The 21646-nt window shown below is 38.3% G+C and overlaps 1 protein-coding gene across 1 annotated transcript in view; it reads left to right on the forward strand.

Moving 5' to 3' along the window:
• Positions 1-893: 893 nt before the first annotated feature.
• Positions 894-21646, forward strand: part of tenm2a (teneurin transmembrane protein 2a) — a 333490-nt gene continuing 312737 nt past the window's right edge. Inside the window, 1 exon segment of the mRNA XM_048175813.1 lies at positions 894-1526. The gene's annotated coding sequence lies outside the window, so the exon portion shown is untranslated.

Raw genomic sequence — 21646 nt, forward strand, 5'->3', positions numbered from 1 at the left:
TAGTAGTGATTAATGTTTTGTTATGCTAATTTAGAAGAGTTTCTGTTAATGTGGGTTTTTTGGAGCGTTACCATCATGGTGACAAGTGGTGCATGCAGCTTGGTTTGAGAGCAAGTATGTTAAAAGCTTTATATTGCTGTCCTCATTCAGCAAGTGCTACACCACGCTATTATTAACATGTTAGCAAATTAGCATTTTCTGAATTAGCATGTTATAGCTAGCTAATTTTACAAAAATAAAAAGATTTGCACTGGGGTTACATGGTCATTTTAAGTTAAATATCAGTGAAATTGAATGTTTCAAGTTGAGAACAATTCAGTAGTACAAATTAAAATCTGCCAGTTCTGCTTACTTAAACTTTGAATATCTTAACTTTAATTAAATGATTGCCTCAATTTTTTTTTTTTTTTTTTTTTTTTTTTTTGAGTTATGCCAACTTATTCTGGTTTACAGTGTAAACAGTGACTGTCATTATTCCTGTCAATGCTGATGGGAAAAAACCCAAAACAAATATGTGCCTGCTCGATTTGCTTGTTTTTTTGTTTTTTTTCAGTACAAGGTGACAAATGTAACTGTCATAAAAAAAGAATCACAAAAATGGCAGGCTTGTCACTATAGCCTTGGTACAAAATTAAAACTTAATAATTCAAGTTATTACATGTCTCTGGAATATTTAATTATCAGTGCTCATTTGTGGCATTCAGAGGTCAGATATTTCCGAATAATGGTCATTTTCCATGCTAAGGCTGTAAAAGCACTCATCTCCCCTTGTTCTGTACAATATAGATAACACTTATTTCACTTCAGATAAATACTTCATGTGCATGTATTAATTTATAACCATGTATAAATGTAGCCTAAGCATGTATATGAAATATACCGATGTTTTATTTATTTATTTATTATTATTATTACACTCCAAAAGAAAAACGGGGGAAAGCTGATTTTCATCCTTCTCACATCTCAAGCAGGTGCACCCGCATGCGGAGCATGTACCTGAGGCGCGAGCAAATTCTCTTGAAAGAAATTTCAGTTGAATCATTATCTGCCATTCACGAGGTTTAATTCGATTCGAAAGACTGTTTGTCAACTCATAACTCTCGTAAGCGCTAATATTTATCCGCTCGGGCAGATGCTTGAGCCGTCAGTCGCATGTATCGGTCAGTTGTCCCTCAGTGTGAATGGTAGCGTCCGATCTCCCTCACACGCGCTCATTCAGCGCGCGCCTCTGTTTCGTTTAATCAAAGCAGAAGGTTGTACAGACTCGCGATCTTACCGTGTTTATCCGTTTGAGCATTTTAGGACAGCGGGATCCCAACGGACGGCCATCGTCTAACTGACTCTCCATTCAGTGTTCATTAGATCTCTGTGTTAGGCATTTTATTCGTTGCTTTAAGTGTGATTCTATATATTTAAAGGAATCGACAGCTATCTTAAAGTATTGACTCGTCGGCTTTGCGTTTGGAAGGTGCTCCCTGAGGGAAATAAAAGTTTCCTTCGGGAAATGAACAGGCTCTTCAGCGCAGGTAAGATCTTAGGTTTATATGTCAAGCTCTGCTTTTTTGCCAGTACACGTCTATGTCCCCGACTGTTTTCTACACTTGTATGATTGCTGGAACTAAACCGTGTCTGTTTACTGACAAATCCCTTTGATTAAACTGTCCCTGTCGTGTGATTTTAGTGCTGGTAATGTGGATCTTTCCCGCTGGTTTCATCATCATCATCTTCATTATTTCTGGTGCTTGAGCGGAATGCCAAAAGGACGCGCCGACACTTTTCATTCTAGTTTGCAATTGTGTCAGGCGTCCGGTGTGCAGTTTTGTCTTTTTTTTAAAGCTAGATTGTTGAGAAACATAATAGAGACAAGCTTACAGTCCGTGACAGTCTATGGAAACCGCATACCGACACTGTCCATCTATGAGAGGCGCGTGCTCGCGGTGAATCGTCTGACCCTCTGCACCTATTTCCCTTCCGGCTGTTGACAGCGACGCATAAGGTCATGTATCATCAGCAGCTGGAGAACATGCTAGAAATGGCTAATGGTGTAGCCGCAATTAGTGTTTAATGCTCTGTTAAGGTCAGAAAAGGCACACAGACCGCTTAGTGTTTTTCGTAGGGAGGCAGCGTGTTACTGACACAGTTTAAAGCGAAATATTCAGTGTTTTTGCTCTATTTGAGGGTTGACCATTTTGCTGTTAAGCACTTAAGGGGACAGTTCATCCAAAATTAAATTTCTGTCATTTATTCACAGCTCATTCACAACTCTCCAATCCTGAATGACTTATTTGGTTGACACAGGAAATTCTGAATAGTGTCTTAAAGACAATGAATGATGCAAAATTATTATAGAAGAATCATTCACTGTCCTAGCTTTCCATAGAGCATTAATAAGTTGTCAGCTGGAAGAATTTTTATTTTATTTTATTTTATTATACTCTAAGTGCTACAGATAAACAAAAGTTGTTCCTCATGTTTAAACTGTAGTCAAGAATCAGATTAGTTCATCATTGCAATGAGAAGTTCCATATTTATATGGCATGTTTTGCAGTGATGGTCTTAAAGTAAGACATTTATGTGTGGACCTGGATTGCCTTCTGTTTGTGCCCTTTATACATATAGATAGCTTTGATGGCAAAGCATTCTTCTCATTCAACTTTGAAGTGATGCTTTATCCACAGGTGCAATTTAACACCTTTTTTCCTTCAGAATGTTCAGTTGTAAGAACTGATTTAATGTTAATAACACAGAGCTCCATCTTATGGCTACTAGTAACCAACCGACTACGACAGGCGGTGTGAATGGGACACGATAGCTCCAGGGTCATCTTCCTATTAAGTGCTGACTGTCCCACTGCATCACTACAAGGTCTAATGAATTCTCTTGTTCTCTCCCCGGATTGCTTGCTCATGTTCTTTTTTGTCGTCTCAGGAGAAAGGGAAAGACTTTAACGAATGATTAGGAATTATAGCTGTTATCATCTCATGTTATAGTATCTCACTGTTTTCTGGATGCCCCTACTGTGTGAAGACTTTAAAGTAGGTGAGTTAATGTACTTATCGATATTGCTGCGCTATGATATGAATGAAGCGGTCAGAAAAAAAGATGGGAAAGATCAAGAGATGGAAGCTCCCTACTGGGCCTCTGCCTTTGATAGCTTGCGATATCTCCCCCCCCCCCCGATCCTTCCCTCCGCCTGATCACTCTCTCATGTACCGTATCTCTAAATTAGAGTTCAAAATCAAATGGACGCAGAGTAGAGATCAGATGAGGGCGAGAAAGTGAGAATGTGTGATGTTTGAGTTGAGCAGAATGAGTCAAATCTTCTTCAGTTTTCACAGATACAGACTAACAATCTGGCGGATTGCGTGTTGTGCCATCCTCAAAAACCCACATGCAGTTTACTCACTGTTCAAGGGGATGAAGATTGGACTGATTAACACACAATCCAGTTGACACCTGCCAGACCTCATCCTCTTGGTACTTGGTATGTGCGTGTGTGAAAGGTGACAGAATATTTCGACGTAAGCAGTATATGTGTAGATAACTCTCATCGCGCACACAAAGTCTGAGCGGCTAAACGGCTTTAACGCCGGACAGCCGTGCATGTCATACACAATCCCTCATCCTGGCCCAGTTGGCACAGTGTAACTCCAGCTAACATGGCAGAGCAGGCAGTGAAGAGCAGATCACACTTTGCAGTGCTCACTCTCACTCGCTCTCTCGGTTAGTGTGTGTGTGTTTGTTTGTGTGTGGCCTTAACCCCCTTAAGCCCACACACTGGCTCGTTGCCTTCTTTGGGCCGTAAGCAGCACGGCTCTCGTCATGAACTCCAAAATGAGAGCAGATGCTCGACTCAACCCGGCTCTGCTGAGCACCTTTGCTGAATGTAAACTCCTTCTGTTTGCATCCTCCTTTACCCTGAAGCCTTGCTTTGTAAGACTGTGATTTTTCACGTTAAATGTAAGGACATGTTGACAAACGGCAACAAATGTCCAACTTGTTAAAATATGTTTTAGTCTCATATTTCTTGTTCTTTAAAGTCAGTGGTTTTAAGGGCACAAAACATCCAAATAGTCACCAACAAGGTACACTCAGCAGATTCCCCCAACAGCATTAGGCAAATCAAACTAAAAGGGACAGTTCAACCAAATATGTAATTCACCCAAAGCATTTATTCACCATTGTGTTGTTTTAAACCTGTATCACTTTATTTTAGCATTGTCAAAAGCACCGACCGTGATACCAAGTCGGTACTGACACTTTGAGTGCTGTTGAGCGGATTCGTAATCACCTCTGATTGGTCTTTGTGTTCTCACGCTCAACAGATATGTCTGTGATTGGCTACAGTGATCAACACATACCCCTTTTCCACCAATGCAGTTTGAGTGCTGGTTCGGAGCCAGAGCCTAGGTTCAAATCAGTTCTTCATCTTTCGACACCCAAAGCACCAGCTCTGAACCAGGAAAAGTGGTTCGTAAGTAGCACCAAAACATTGCTGGGCTAGAAGTAAGAACCGCTTGCGTCAGGGGTTGGGGGTGGGGTTACCATGACCAACAAGAAACTTGTGACCGCCATTTTTGAAATGGCTAATAGCAGCTCGATTGTAATCTCCGTTTATATACAAATTACGGCGAGCCGTGTTTGGATGCCGATGTAGGTTCGCAAAGCCATGAGCATCAACAGTAGTGAAACATCCGCGATTGTTGATGGAAGGCTCGTTCGAGATGCATCGGAGCAGCGCGGACCGATTCGGCGGGTGACATCGGAGTGCCGCGGGTCCCGGAAGCATTTGTAGAGCATACGACTCCTTGTGCTTTTGGATTGTTCTCGCGGTGCTTTGATGTCATGCACCGATCGCTCTGCGGGAAGCCAATGCATCTCGAACAAGCTTGGTGTGTTTGTGTTTGGCACTGCAGCGCTAGCTTTGCTGTGAAATATGAGACGTATGCAGTGCCGTAAGACCTGTGCTGCTCTCTAGCCCGTGGAAAGGCAAACTGGTTCTTAGAAGGCTCGTCAGTTGAACCAACTTCGAACTGACACTAGCACTAGCTCTGAACTAGCACCCGGTTCGTGCTGGTGGAAAGGGGGTAACACAGGAGCTTTGAAAGCACACAGAAATGTTTGAATTTGAAAATGGGAGTGGGAACGTTTGAAAGCAGACGTCTATCAGTGGACCGGTGTGTATCTGTCTAAACGCTCGGTGAAGAGCGTCATTGATGTATATTTACAACAAGTTTTTGAAGTGTTGATCATTGTAGCCAATCACAGACATATCAGATGAGCGCGTCAACACGGTGGCCAATCAGAGGTGTTTACGAATCCACTCAACAGCGCTCAAAGCATCACATTTTTAAAATTTCAGTACCGACTTGGTATCATGGTAAGTACTTTTGACAACACTGAAGTTTCCTGTGGTTTAGATAATTCATGCTGCTGCAAGAGTTTCATCAGTCTCATGATTGGCACATATACTGCAGTAGTAACATTTAGAATTATCGTACAGATTTATTTATTTATAAGGTGATTACATTGCTTTCATCATCTTTATTATCATCTCCTCTTGACCCTGCTTTCAGAAAAGCATTTAGTCTAAGAGATGGAATGTCAGCTTCTTTCATTCTTATTTTTTAAATCAATTTATCTATTTAAATTTCCATACATTCAATTCTATAGACACTTTCTTTTAAACTGTTACCAGATTTACTGGATTGCAGTGGCTTGCTAGGATTTGTGGATGTGTATGTGTGTGTTATTTGAACTGTCTTCTGTATCTTTTTTTTTTTTTTTTTTTTTGTATGTGTGTACACAAAACCTCAGATCTGGGTTAGCACTGACAGTGTTTATTTATACCCACACTAGAGTCTACCACATTTGAGGACACATAAGAGCATCAGTCTTCATTACTGTCAACATAAGCCTGACTCTTTTCAACCAATTAGCATTGTTAGGCAAACTCTAGTTCACTCTTGTCTGTGTGTATGATTTTGTAAAAGAGTTTGTGTGTACGTATTGGCGTGGCCGATGTTGCGAAGTCCATTTGCAGTTATAAGAGCATCTGCATCATTATCAAGTCCCCCTCCCCAGTCCTGCGTCCTTCAGCCAGGTCCGTGGTGTGTGAAGGAGAGCTGGGAATGAGACCAGATAGATGTGGTGTGTGTTTTGAGGTATGGAGATGCATTAATGGATGAACGTGTGAGTGTGTTCATTATTGGGTCAGTATTTTGGCTGTTGACATGGCATATACTGCCAGATTTGAAAGCTGCCCCACAGGAAGTCACAAATGCTTCTGTGTGGTGTGTTGACACATTAGGTGTATGGCCTCTCCCCTGTCGAGCACTCTGACAGATGCAGCCCTTGAGTCCAGCCCTTAACAGATTAAGAGATTACAGGGTTTGGGTGGGAGTGTATAATAACCCTAATGCATCTAAAATCACATTCACACACATGCAGCTGAGAACAAGAGAGTGCTGATGTCACCAGCACCCTCTTCAGTATCTCTTCATAACAGACCAGGCCCATGGTGCCCATAGAGTTAACAAGCTGATAGTTTAATTTCTAGTCTGACCGGGATATGTGCGGCTTACCTCAATTCAGCACAGCTCAGGTTGCTGTTGATAAGCGTTAACTAGGTGACGGTGTCAAATCCACGACCCAGACAGACTTACAAGCACGTAGGAGCTTGGAAGCAATGTTTAGCACAAGAACACTTACACTTACTGCTGCAAAGCAGGAAGGGATTGGGGCAGGAATGCACAGTAATGGCTCTTTCACACAGAACGCGTTTTTGCTTTGAAAAACACAAGATGTGGGCAGTGGAATGGGGAAAAAAACGCAAGGTCTCAAGATGCTTTTTTAAAAAAGTTGAACTGATTTTAACTTTTAGAATGACGTGTCATGCGCAAGACGCTGCAAAAGATGCAAAACGTGAGTGCAACGGTCATACACGTCTGTCTAGCGTGTTTTCATTGAAAACAATGGAAAAGTATTCTGTGAAAACGCATTCTGTGTGAACGGCCCCTAACAGGAAAGTCCAGATTTCCAGTAGTGCACTGTGTTTAATTAGAAAATGCCCCATTATTTCAGTTTGTGTCAATATACATCAATAATGAAAGAAATATAAGAAATAAACACATTCCTGTTCAGTCAAGCAAGCTGTCGTATGACTCCTGTCAAGTGCTTTAGTCCAAGGCTAGCACATTTAGAGAATTATTGATGTATTTTCATACTGTATTGTAGGGTTAGTTCACCCAAAAATGAAAATTCTGTCATCATTTACCCTCATGTCGTTCCAAACCTGTAAGAACTTCATTCATCTTCGGAACACAAATGAAGATCTTTTTGATAAAATCTGAGTGATTTCTGTCCCTCCATTGACAGTCCATGCAACTACCACTTTGATGCTTCAAAATGTTCATAAAGAGATCGTAAACTAATCCATATGAATTGAGTGGTTTTGTCCAAATTTTCTGAAGAGACTTTATGATGAACAGATTGAATATGAATACACATATGACAGACATAGTGATTTAAATAAACTCTTAAATAAATAATAATACTTAATACTTAAATAATACTTAAATATTTCTTCAGCTGAGTGTTTAATTCATTGCATTCATAGGTGTTTTTTTGTTTTTTTTTACAGTTCTGTTTACAGAATCTATAAGACAGCTGATTAGCAGTGCTTTAAGACAAATTAAGTTCATAAATGTTTAAAATATCCATAAAATGGATTAAACCATGGAAGATCATTGATGGATAATTCTTCTAAGACTTTTGAAAAAGTCAGATGCTCCAGTCATTTGAGCGGTGATTAGAGTATAACAATGACAAACAGACAGACATCAGAGGTCCTTATAGAACGAGTTGAGTTGGAGCCATGACTATGTAACGGATGGTTTATCTATGCTTTTAAGTATGTCATGCTGGCATAGAGAGTGAATGGAAATGTAGTTTGTTTGTGGATAAACCTGCTCACAGCAAAATTAGTATGCCGAAAGTTAGGACTCAAAGAAAAAGAGTTTTCTGCTGGTAATAACGACATCATGTTTATGTGTACTAATCTCGTAAATACGATCATTCCAACGTGACCTGAAGGAAGCGTAAACGCTCAGAGCTCCATTTAAAAGATGAAATTCAGCAGTACAGCTGCTCTCTCTAGCAGTGGGTCTCCTACAGTGATTAGTGTAAAGGGACGAATAGAATACTAAAATAGGTGACACAGAAACCTGGGGTCACTGCTAAGGGTCTGTAGAGACCTCTTGCAGGTGATAACATCTGTGTTCGTCAGAGAGAAATCCTGAATTTTCTCTTTAGTAAGGGGGAAAACATTCCTGCCCGTTATCTTGCTAAAGATAATGGGCAGGCGTATTCTTTTGTGCAACAATGACCCTATGACATGAGACCAAACTTGATCTATTTTGGAAAATGCAAAGGAGCATGTACCAACAGCGAACCTCCAAAAAAAACAAAAAAAAAACCACCAACTACTGTAAATCTGTAATACAATTGGCCTTAATGCTATTTGAATGTGCTGTGATCTCAATACAAGATATTAATGCATTTCAAGACAAGACTACACAAGAAGCAGAACTGAAACAGAAGATGACTAAAATATCTCCTGAATGCTGCCAGTTTGAGCATCTGCAGCTAAACAGTGAACTTGGCTTAGATTAGTGCTAATGCAAGAGTTCACATGTTTGTTTTTAAAGGTGCTGAACTTCTTTCTGATCACTGAATTACACCACCCCACCTTCCAGCAAATCTGAACATGCAAACCGGAATGAACGACATTCGAAAGTGAGCATCAGTACGCCCTACTAATTGAGAAGGGCAGAGCACTTGAAGTCACTACTCTGAAGAGTGCATGTGATCCTAAACATAAAAATTGCTACTTGAAGTGACCTGTTGTCTGTACCCTTTGCTAACAACCTTGTGTAAGAGTCCTTTGTGAAGGGATTCAACTGCTCACTTTCATTTCGAACGTCTCTTTGAATAGCGTCCAATTCCTACACTGCCCCTCGAGGCAAAAATATGTTTCTGATTCACCCGTGATTCAAAATAGAAGTTTCTGATTGGCAAACAGTTTTTTTTGCTGTTTACAGAGCCTACAGCTGTTACAGAGATGTATCTCAGGACACCTATTTCACTTATATCTGTCACATTTTTATTCCAAAAAGAAAGAGATGCAATGGCTTTTTCCATATTTACCTGACTTGAGATACATGCACTTTGAAAGATGTAATGTGCAAACCATTTGTGGCAACCATCACGCAGAGAGCAATCTCACTACTCGCCGCTCCTCACTAATATCACAAGAGAGAGGAAAGAGAGGTCAGGCCCAATGATTTATGGCTGTGATGATGCATCCCGGCCCGGAATGATTAATCTCTGCTGGGAACACTTTCAGGAGTACAAGTTTAACCTCTGAACACCCTCTCCCCAAACACAAAACACACACATACTCTCTCTCATGTATGCGGTCATTTCCTGGGAGTTAGAGGAGAAAGATCTTACCTCTTACCTGGGCACATTTTGAATGTGATGACCTTCTGTTGGTGTGCCTCTGTACTTGTTTGTGTGTGTTTAGATACCACTTGTAGAGTACTCTTCTAAATCCTTCCACCCTTTTCACTTTTAAAATATTTGTGACTCACACACATCAGCAATAGCTGGAGTGAAACAGTGTTTTTCTATTGATTATAGGTGCTAAAAGCATTTGTGTTATGTTCTGTAGAGAAGACTAAAGGGACATGTTTAGGTAGAGAAATGGAAAGTACTGCTAGTTCAGACAAATGCTTTCAGCTTTTCTGTGACCTTCTGCATGCTTTTCCTTTGAAGATGAATTTCACAAAGAATATGGCCAGATTATATTTCATCCTCAAATCAAGAGGGGGAAAAAGAGATTATATTTTGTGTGAATAATATTTATTTATTTATTTTAGTGTCAATTAAATTAATAGCATTTTGTACAGTAGGTATAATTTACACTGAATGTTTGGGTTCGTAACATTTAACATTTATTTTGTCGAAAACAGTAAAAACTGTAAAATTGTGAAATATTATTACAATTTAAAATAACTGCTTTCAATTTGAATATATTTTAAAATGTAATTTATTCCTGTGATGTCAAAGCTGAATTTTCAGCATCATTACTGCAGTCTTCAGTGTCACATGATCCTTCAGAAATCAATCTAATATGCGTATTTGCTGCTCAAGAAACATTTCTTATTATTATCATCAAAGTTGAAAATAGTTGTGCTGCTTAATATTTCTGTGGAAATATGATACTTTTTTAAGGATTGTTTGAATGACATGTTCAGCAATTATTTGAAATGGAAATATTTTTTAGCATTATAATCATCTTAACTGTTGCTTTTGATCAATTTAATGCATCCTTGATTAACAAAAATGTTAATTTCTTTAAAAACAAATCTAAAATTTTGAACAGCAGTGTACATGACAAATGTTCTTTGCAATTTATCTTGATATAACATAAGAAAAATAATATTTAAATATATTTAATAAATACATGTTAATAGTAATAATAAATTATATATATATATACTTCATTACAGTAATAAAAGTTAGATTTATGTGCATTTTGGTAATGAATTATGTAAGGTTGTTTTCAGCCACGGAATAAAAAAAAAAGATAATTGCGACTTTATCTCACAATTCTGACTTTTTTTTCCTCAGAATTGGGAAATTGGGAAAATTGGGAAAAAAAAAAAATATTTATTTTTTTTTTTAAATAAGACTATCACATTTCCTGCCAGGGTTTGTGAGGCAATCATTTTTAAGTGCATTCATGTGTATGCTTTGGCTGCATTGGACAGTCAGCGGTCCTGTTGACTTCCTGTTTAACACACAAGAATCTGTACAGCTATTTAAGATCAGAATGTCCTATTTCATTCATCTTGCTTCTTTTACCAACCCTCAGCTGGTACTGGGCATCGCTGCTTTTTATGTGTGTGTGTGTGTGTGTGTGTGTGTGTGTGTGTGTGTGTGTGTGTGTGTGAGAGAGAGAGTGGCTAACAGCTCTCATCTCTTTCATTAATTATGCACGACAGGCTTGTGATGGTCCTGTTGCTGCAGTGCTTTATCAGACGGTGAAGGCCACAGTCACTGATGAGTGTTTTTCTGAATGCTCAAATGGTTTAAACCGATGCATTTTGTTGCCTTAATAGATATGATCTTTTTATCTTGCCACCAGTGTGAGAGCAGACAGCAGGAGGAATGTGCATGTGTTTAATCCTGCTCTGTGTGTGTGTGTGTGTGTGTGTGTGTGTGTGTGTTGTAACCTGGCTATCGGAAGCACATGTGACATGAAACCTCAGTCTGTGGTCAGTGTACGGAATCAAGCTGGTACAAGGCTTGACGTCATAGACCAGATTACACCGATCTGGAAACGTTGGCTTGAAGAACATGTACGGTAAGATTTAAAAACAGCCATTGTTGATGCTCACTGTCTTCAGAACAGCTCTTTTCCCCTCTCCTTTACAACTCTTTCCATATCCTCTCCTCCTTGGCAAAGGAATTTGTCTCTCATTCCCCTCATTACCAGCAGCGTGTAAAAGCTGCCTAAACAAACCTAATTAGCTCATTAAGAACCAGTCTCAACTACCTCCTGGGCTTTGTTCACATGCTGCAGACTTCTAAATGTTGTGGCTGATTTACTCTTGTACCGTGTGATTACTTTGCCGGGTTCATAGTATCTCCGATTGCATCGCCCCAGTGCCGGTCCTACGTCCTGCGTACGATTCTCCGGCGCTCTCCTACTGAGAGCCTTCCATTACAGAACACACTGACGTTAAATAGGAGATTGGTATCATTAAATTCACATTAAGCGGGCAGTAAAATATTGATATGGAAGTGTGCAACCATTTGATTTTGGTGCAGAAAAGGTAAAGAGCATTTCAAATCAGAGATGAGTCAGATGCGTTGCTGAATTTTAATGCTTCTATTACCACTGATGACAGAGCAGGTAAATTTTTTTTTTTTTTTTCTCTCCCTATTTCTAAGTCATTGGTTTTCAGTTTTCACCCGGTGATTGTGATATCATCCGTTCTCTCAGGGGAAACACTGTTAAATGTTTGATGATTGAGCTCGGTGTACAGACTGGGACAAAAGTGTACTTTATTGTCTGAGATGTGGCCTAGGTTTAGTATGTGTGGGATAGACGCATTAAACTGTGGTGATCATACGGGAGACTGTTGATGCAGCTTGAAATGTCAGGCCAACTTCCCTTGTACATTCACTGTAAGAGTTTTTTTTTTTTTTTGTCATTAATTACCCTAATGTCATTCCAAACCCATAAGACTTTCGTTCATCTTTGGAACACAAATGAAGATCTTTTTGATGAAATTTGAGAGCTTTCTGTCCCTCCATAGACAGATATGTGACTACCACTTTGATGCTTCAGAAAGTTCATAAAGGGATCGTAAAACTAATCCATATGAATTGAGCGGTTTAGTCCAAATTTTCTGAAGAGATAAAATAACTTTATATGATGAACAGATTGAATTTTAGGCTTTTATTCACATATAAACACTCATCAACTCAAACATCAGTTGTGGTAAACGGAATCTCAAGCATGTTTGCTTGATGTGCAAGAACCAGTGAGGTTCATTCTCGTGTTACACAACACGATTGAACTTCAGCAAGAACCAATGAGGTTCATTCTCGTGTTACACAACACGATTGAACTTCAGCAAGAACCAATGAGGTTCATTCTCATGTTACGCAGCACATTTGAGTTTCAGCAAAAGGATTGTTCTCTCGCATCATTCAGGTTCGGTTGATCAAAGGTCATTATCGCTGATCAATCTTTATATGCGAGTAAAAGCCTAAATTTAATCTGTTCGTCATAAAAAGCGATCAAGTCTCTTCAGACAATTTGGACAAAACCACTCAATTCATATGGATTAGTTTTACAATCTCTTTATGAAGTTTTTGAAGCGTGAACACTTCAATTTTGTAGCTGTCTATACAGGGATAGAAAGCTCTCAGATTTCATCAAAAAGATCTTCATTTGTGTTCCGAAGATGAACGAAAGTCTTATAGGTTTGGAACGACATGAGAGTGAGTAATTAATGACAGAATTTTCATTTTTGGGTGAACTAACCCTTTAAGTCTTTCTTCTGTCTCTCCGTCCAACAAACCTGACTCCATTAGCACATTAAGGGGTCTGGCAGAGGGATGCGAATAATCTTATCCAGTACAAAAACTCTGTTATTTCAGTGTGTATATCAAGCTCAATTGCTCTGTTGGTTAAAGAATAGATTAAATGTCCTGGCTGATTATAATCTAATCCACCCTAAGGCTATGCTATTCATATTTGGTGTTTACAGAACGCAGATGAAAGGTAAATCTGCAGAAAACACTTTAGCTTTGGTATTGCATCTTTCCGACATACAAACAAACATACATGATGTAATAGCATGAAGTAGCGGGCTACAGTTGATTTGCTATGCAATGCCATGCATGCATGCCTCTGTGTATTTGTAATAGTTGTGCCTCAACAGCAGTGTTTAATCCTTGGGAGTTTAATTAAGTCGGCACTGTAATTAAATAGGCAGGTGCTAATTTGTCTTAAGTCTTCAGTTATTGGGTCAGTATCTGACAGTGCGAGTGCGCTGGCGAGCCACAAACTTGTTTTGGCATTGTGTGTCAGCCGAATCGCTAGAATACGCTTCTCATTGTCCAATCATGATGAGTTTATGTGGTATTTTTTTTTTTTTTTTTTTTTCACTGAGGTATTGATGGACAGAACTGCAAGCTATTTGCATGTGTAGATAGAATATTACGAGAGATGGGCCGGCAGACTCCATTTAAAGCAACAGCTAGTCATTTGCACACAAAACAGCCACTTCTGCAAGGCTCCTATTGAATTTACATGCCGATCGATTCTGATATTTGCTGACAAGGGTGTTTTTTTAAGTACTTTGTGTCTCATAGCTTGCAGGTCATTTCGGCTGGCCTATAGATTGCACATGAAATAGGTCTTTGTGTTTGATGAGTCCACTGGCTTGCCCTGGGCTCACCTCTCAATGTGTGTGTGAGAACGATCTGTCTCAGCCGTAGGGACCCAGACTGGCTTCAGTGTGCTTATTGATCTATTACCCCTCAGAAGCCCCTCACGCTTTTACCCCGCAGACTTGCATGACACTATGCCAAATCTCTGTCTCTCCTCTTTTGTATACATGAGTCGTCTCTCTCTCTCACTCTGCCTTCGGGCTTTAGACTCCTGCTCTCAATGTTGGCCCTCTTACTGATGTAAATTGTCATGCTATTGGCTTGTTTATCTGTCGTTTTGGCTCTGAATGGAGTGTAACTGACAGGTTTTACTCTGCGCTTTAGTGTGCGAAGAGAGAGAGCTTCAGATGGGCTGCGTTGTTTTTTTTCTCCTCCGTGAGGAGTCACAAAATTAAGTGTCACCGTGGACCTGGGCTCCTGGAGGAAGTGATGTCGTGACATCACGCAGTTGACCTCCCCGTTGTGGCGCTGAACTGAAATTAAAAATTAATCTATAGTGTAAAGTCACCCAAGGTTAATGAATTATGAATCACTGCTAATCTGCACAGAATCAAACTGGAGGAATTCTTAACGCACATCTTTGTTAATTGTGTTTTAACACTGGCTGTGACAGTCGGGTCGACCCGCCGGTGTTTATTCTCTCCTGTGAGCTCACCTTATAGTGACAGCTGATCTGCATTACAAATACACTACATTACCCGAATAAGTGCCGAATGACAAATTTACAAATTTCTACAAGTGCTCACATTACCGCCACATGCAATGCAGTTTTGTAATGAAAAAAAAAAAAGTGTTTGTTGTTGTGAATGGGTCTATAAACTTTCAGTATTTTCAGTGATAATTTCTCTTATCCTGTAGGTTTGTAGGTGAAATCCAAATTGACAATTCTTTTTTTTTAATTATTTATCTGTTCACATCATTATTTTTTTTTAAATTAATGTGCTTGCTCTTTTGTGGTCCACTCTTTATGTCCTTTCCGTTCATATGTGGTTTAATCAAATTGCTATTTTCATACCTTTAAATTACCTTGTGACTTACGCCGGAGGTCTAATGATTTCTGCCGTTTTTGGTCCCCTCTCTGGAATTTCCTTGAGAATGTATGTTGAATGTTTCTTGTTTATTTTGGTGCTATTACCCTTCACTCGATCCTTGAACTATTGATGGAAGATTGTATATGCCGCCCTGAGACACCTGTATGGACAAAATCAAATCCCGTCCTCAATTTTTTTCTTGTTCTAGAAGCCGTTTTACTTGGATATACTTCACAATTGGAAAGAAAAGATTATTGCAACTTCCATTTCATGCCAACTTTATCTAACTTTCCATAGTGTTAACATTCCATTGTTATTCCAATTTCTCCTCGTCATTTGTTCAGCTGCCGCATGTAGTCCTGGAATTATTGAACCTGGTTTCTGCCATTTTTAAAGGGATAGTTCACCTGAAAAATGAAAACTAATTTACTCACCCTGAATGACTTACTTTCTTCTGTGGAACACCTAAAATATGTGTTTTCCATTATTTATTATTTATTTGTAAATGTTAATCAGGACTTTGGTGTGAGGTAAAGTCAGGGTCAGGTTTATAGTGACGTGTTGTTAATCCTGCTGGTCTCTCAGTGCTAGATTAGGTCTGGTCCCACTGTGAGAGGAAGCTTTTCTCTGTGTACTCAGAAGCAGTTCCTCAATAGAATTACACGCACCCCAGCCTTCAGTCACGCTGGTAAACTCACAATGAAGTGTGAAAGTTCAGCACACATCCACTGCAGTCCTTTTCAGACACAGTGAAGCCTACACAAGTGTTAAAAAATGAACATGTGTATGTGCACGCATATGTTGTTGAGCTTGTTTTGTGAACATTGGTGGGTGATAAGACTGGTCAGGGATTTGTCAGATTAACAGAGTTGTTTCCAGTGTCAGTTTGAGGGCTGACACACACACACACACACATTGAGTTTCCGTGTTTTATGGGGACTTTACATAGAAATAATGATTTGTATACTGTACAATCTGTATGTTCCACCCATACAGAAAAAAAAATATATCAGCATTTTTACATTTCCGATATTTCAACATTTCATTTGATTTATAAGCTGTTTTCCTCATCAAAAAATGTCCGATTTCTGGTCTTACTATCCTTGTGGGGACATTTTATTCCCACAATGTAGGGAATACCTGAACCACACACATACGAATGTCGTAAGGTTCACGCACACTTCTCAGAGTTCATACTGTAGCTCCTGACGGATAAGTGTTTATCTTTGTTTTGCTCTCATTTTCTAGCAATAATAGTTTGCTTAAGCTTAATCATATTTGTTGCCATGAAACAGCAGCTTTTGAAGTGGGAAGCATGAAGAATTACAATAAAATGAAAACTAAAAATAAATATATAAATACAATTTTAGAACATAAACTCCATAGTAACTCATTAATTTTAATGGAGATTTTTTTCAATAGATCTGGATCATTAGATCATTGTTTTGGTGAAAGTATACTTGATTTTGATCACAGGCACCTGCAGTCATACATTTGTGTGAATCGGTCGCTAAACTGTATAAGTTGTTGGCAATCGATTTCCTATAAATGTGTTATTTTCATGTCTCTTCTGCACTATGAAACATTTCCATCTATTTCAATTTAAAAGCATTTAGTTGCTGCCTTAAAATTTTAGATAATTGGCTGTACAAGTCATTTCAACTTAAATTATATTAAACTGATTTAAAAAAAAAAGGTTTTACAGTGTGTCACTTTTTATTCATAAAATAAAATTACTCAAATCAAGATTTCATGCCAATTTAAGGTATAATTTATTTGGAATACAAGCAAATAGCGACAGTGACCAATATGTTTATGTACATCAGATAAACTGACCCACTTTTTTACATTGAGATTCAAACATTATTTAAAGCAGATGTCAACATTTCTTTGAGCTTTTAAAGAAAGAAAAAATAGAAAAGCACAAATGTAGTGTACCAGCTAAATTGCCTCTGAAATTAAATTGCTTTTAGCTGCACAGATTTTTTTTTTTTTTTTTTTGAGGATTCTGAGGGTTGTGTTGTGTTAGTCACACATGCATGATGGTTTTTTTTTTTTGTTTTTCTGTCTTTTTTTATCAGTCGGAGGAAGAAGACAAAAATTCGGTTCCTGTTCTCCCTTAATTCTTTGCTCTTCTAGATGTTGTAAGTAAGTTGATTTTCCTTTGCTCATATGTCACTACAGGCTTATTGGACCAGCTGGCCTGTCAGTCTGTGTGTGAGTGTGATCTGCTTTAGTGAGCTCTGCTGCAGCTGTCAGGCTGACGAGAGAAACCCTGCTGTCCACAATCACACCAGATCAGCTCAGACGTGTCCGGTCTCGCACCGCACGGCTGCCGGGCTGCATTAGTGCGGATGTGCCACAGGAGACGCATGAGATGCTTTGCCACGGTAACAAACGTGTTTCCTCGGCAAGAGCATTTCAATAATGTGCTCCAACAACAGCAGAAGTAAGTTAGACAGCTCCAGGCTGTTGAACAGCATAGCTCAAAATAAACACAGGTATTACTATTTTTATGCCCTGCGCTGTGAAGGCGTAACCTATAAATCTCTTTGGAGCTTTTTAGATTGTTAGATTTTTATGGATGAACAATGTGCTGTGAAAGAACAGCGTGTTAGTGCGAGATTCTTGCATTCGTAGTCACACCTGTGTGTGTATTTGTGAGTTGGTTCTGCTCTGTTCCTAAAGGAGGTTGACAGCTGTGTGTATGAGTCAAGTGCTGCATTTAATTCTGCTTGTGCACTGACATGAAAGCCTGTGGAGATGACCTTGCCGCCATATATTCAGGAACAGATGCACAAGAACAGAAGGATAAGTCCACGTAGAGGTCTGTTTGAAATGCATCTTTCAAAATGCACCTTTTGTTGTATGAAGGGAAAAATGCATTTCTTTCTTTCTTTCTTTCTTTCTTTCTTTTTGATATATATATATATATATATATATATATATATATATATATATATATATATATATATATATATATATATATATATATATATATATATATATACCAGGGCTCCAAACTAAAATTAGATTTTTTTTTTTTTTAATTTAATCATATTATTATTTTGATCACTTTTAGTCAGCTTTGACGAAACTCCCTTCAAATAGCGCGTCTTTTTGAAGTGACTAGAAGCCTTGTCACCTGACCTGAATACTGCGCACTGATTCGCTAAAACGGACTTCTGTACACAAACAACAAGGGTGCTTGTCGGTTTCTGCTGTAAAAGGTGAACTCGTGATGCCTTGACAGTGGACACTACAGGCTTTTCTGACAAAACGGATTTATGGTTCAGAACGTGCTATATGTGGAGAATAACGCACAGCTGTCAGCTAATTTTTCTTAAAAGTGGCGTTTATCGGTTTTTGCAAATGAAGTGCAGTTACTAATAATATTACACGTTTATTCATTGGGATTTTGACAGTAGAGCACTGAGCTTGAATTGAGAGGCAGATAAAATTAACTTATTAACAGTAATGTGCAAAAACATTTTTATAGGGAAAAATGAAAATATTCTACTCTTATTAAATGTACCATACTGAACTGACCGACAGCTTCAGTGATTATAAAAGTGCTCTTTACTTTACTTTAAGTTTTTGTTTTTCATGAGACTTTTCCTACTTTTGCTTCTCTGCCATCATCTAGTAGTAATTTCTTTTTTCCCCCCAAAGTTTTGTTTGCCTAGAAGTGTTTGTTTTCCTTCATCTTTAAACCTTTTTAGTTTTACAAATCATCACTTAAAAAATAACATTAAAATTGGATAATATTCAGAGCTTTTAAGTGCTGGAAAAAGAGTGAAACACTTTAAAAATCCTTGAAAAGTATGTGAATTTCACTCTCAGAAGTTTGCAAGAACCCTGAAATTAATAATGTAAAAGCATTTGAGTATTTCGGCCACAATACCATAGTTTCAGTCAGTGTTACTACATTAAATCCATGGTGATTTGTGGACTGGGGAGCTTTAACTTGTTCGTGGCACAGTGTTTCTCCTGGTTTCAATGTCAGAGCTATTTGATCTGATATCTGTGGTCTAAAGCAGAAAATTCTGCACTGAATTTGAAAGCTTCCCACTAGACCTCACTGCGATGTTATTAATTTTGCGGTGAATTCAAACGCTTTCTCACTGGAAGTTAGAAACATTGCAAATACTTCAAAAACAATTCCTGGTGTCTTTAAGTTTGTCCAACCTGGCATAAGAGCTGCTGTTTCAAAGTCCATCTGTATACATGAATGACAGGTGCTATTAACAAGGAGAATTAGTGGTGCTCATTTACTATAATGAGAGTATGCCCTGGATGGTTGGGCCATTTGATTGAAAGTTTTCTGGCATAATAATTAATATTCATTCAGATCAGCGCATGGGGTCATTTAGCCTGTACAGGTGTATTTTAAAATCTTGCATTAGCTTTCAGGGCCACAGTCATTTGGCAAGGTTATATTTTCTGACAGTTCATCTCAGCCACACAGAAACAGAATATGTAATTATAGTCCCTTCGCATGATGATGCTCATACACCAGTTACAATGCTACAGATGAATCTCTCAAGGTCTCCTTCTGCTTGAAGTCTCTGACTCTGATTAAATAAAAGATGTTCACAGTTACAGTAAGTTGTCTGATTTAGAGACAAGCTCTGTAAAGAATAATACTGTATAATTGATGTAAGACTGAACTACACTGCTCAAACTTAAGTCAGTGCAGATTTAAAGCTGTCAATAATTTAAAGCTTGTTTATAGACCTCTGGAATCATTAAACACTAAAGCATTTTACAGAGAGATCTTTCAGGCTTGTACTTTAAATACTGAGATTGTGTCAGGTGCATAAGGGAATGTGTGTTGTAGATATCAGCTACTATTGAACATGTTTGTGGGGATTTAAAGCGGAAGGGTACTGCATAAGAAGCGGTTCGACAGGTGGATCTGTGCATTAATCTCTGCAGAGAAAGACTTTGGCTTGTAGCTGCATTTGCTTGGATCTCCATCTGGAACCTCTGACCACTGTAACACATTGGGCAGATTTCACTAATGAATGAGATGCAATCTATAATAAAACTAATTTGCATAGAAAGGAGGCATGTTTTCCTAAATAATCACAGTGCATCATTTAATCATTTAATTCTGGCCAAACTGGGTTGTAGGTGGTTAGTAATAAGATGCAAAACTCAAAAAAACGAATTGTTGGATAACTTAAAAAATCAGTGTCAAGTGGCTCCACGCAACTATATTGTGTAATTTGTACGAATAACAATTTAGTTGTATGAACAAAAGAAATTCAAGTAAAGCTGACAAAATTTCTTTGAGTAGAAACTCATCTTTTGAATTTGTCACTGTTACATACTATTTATATGTGCAGTTTACTTAATAATGTCATGTTTATTACTTTTATTGACTTAATTTATCTTATTAAATTAACTATTTACTCTACAAAATGCACTCAAAAAAATAAATAATTAAACAAACTCAATTGAATTGAGTGCTCACAGTCTAAACACAGGCGATACTCTTCTGCATAATGGTAACCAATTAAAAAAACATTACAGAAACTCCTTGAAATGTCCAATTGAACATTAAACACTAATATAAACTAACAACATCTTTCCCTTAAAACACATAAAATAACACTTTAATCCCTAAATTTACTCTCCTTTTGCAGTCCCTTGCAAAGCATGCTGGGAACTACAGATCCACTGCCCAGTTAGTTACGTCAACATTAATTTGTGCGTTTCACTCAGCAATGTTGAAGGGTTATTTCACCCAAAAATGAAAATTATATCATTTATTACTCACCCTCATGTCGTTCCACACCCGTAAGACCTTCGTTCATCTTCGGAACACAAATTAAGATATTTTTGATGAAATCCGATGGCTCAGTGAGGCCTCTATTGCCAGCAATGTCATTGAACTTCTCAAGATCCAGAAAGGTACTCAAAACATATTTAAAACAGTTCATGTGAGTACAGTGGTTCTACCTTAATATTATAAAGCGACAAGAACACTTTTGTGCACAAAAAAACCAAAATGATGACTGTTTAACAATATCTAGTGATGTCCGATTTCAAAACACTGCTTCGAAGCTTTACGAATCTTTTGTTTTGAATCAGTTGTCCGGAGCGCCAAAGTCATGTGATTTCAGCAGTTTGGCAGTTTGATACGTGATCCGAATCACTTATTCAAAACAAAAGATTCGTAAAGCTTTGAAGTTTCGAAATCGTGAACTAATCCTTTAAGTTGACTGAATAAACACTTAAGTAAAGCTGACAATACTCATTTTTAGTAGAAACAACTCAGTTAAATTAAGTTCATGTAGTTACAGTTTTTAAGTAAGAGTGAACAAGGATGGTTTGAGTGAAACTAACAACAGTGAAAGTTCTGTTTTTTTTGTGAAAGTGTCTGTTTAGTTAAAGGTGCAATATGTAATATTTTTGCAGTAAAATATCCAAAAACCCCTAGGCCAGTGTTATATATTTTGTTCTCCCAAATGTTTCCAACTATTTGTAAATCGTGAGAAAATTGCAATTTTAACCAAGGCTCCGTGACGTGTGAGGAGTCGCCCGTCAATGGCGTCATAACCGCGTTACCCTCG

Source organism: Megalobrama amblycephala, linkage group LG23 (genome assembly GCF_018812025.1).
Source record: "Megalobrama amblycephala isolate DHTTF-2021 linkage group LG23, ASM1881202v1, whole genome shotgun sequence".
NCBI lineage: Eukaryota > Metazoa > Chordata > Actinopteri > Cypriniformes > Xenocyprididae > Megalobrama > Megalobrama amblycephala.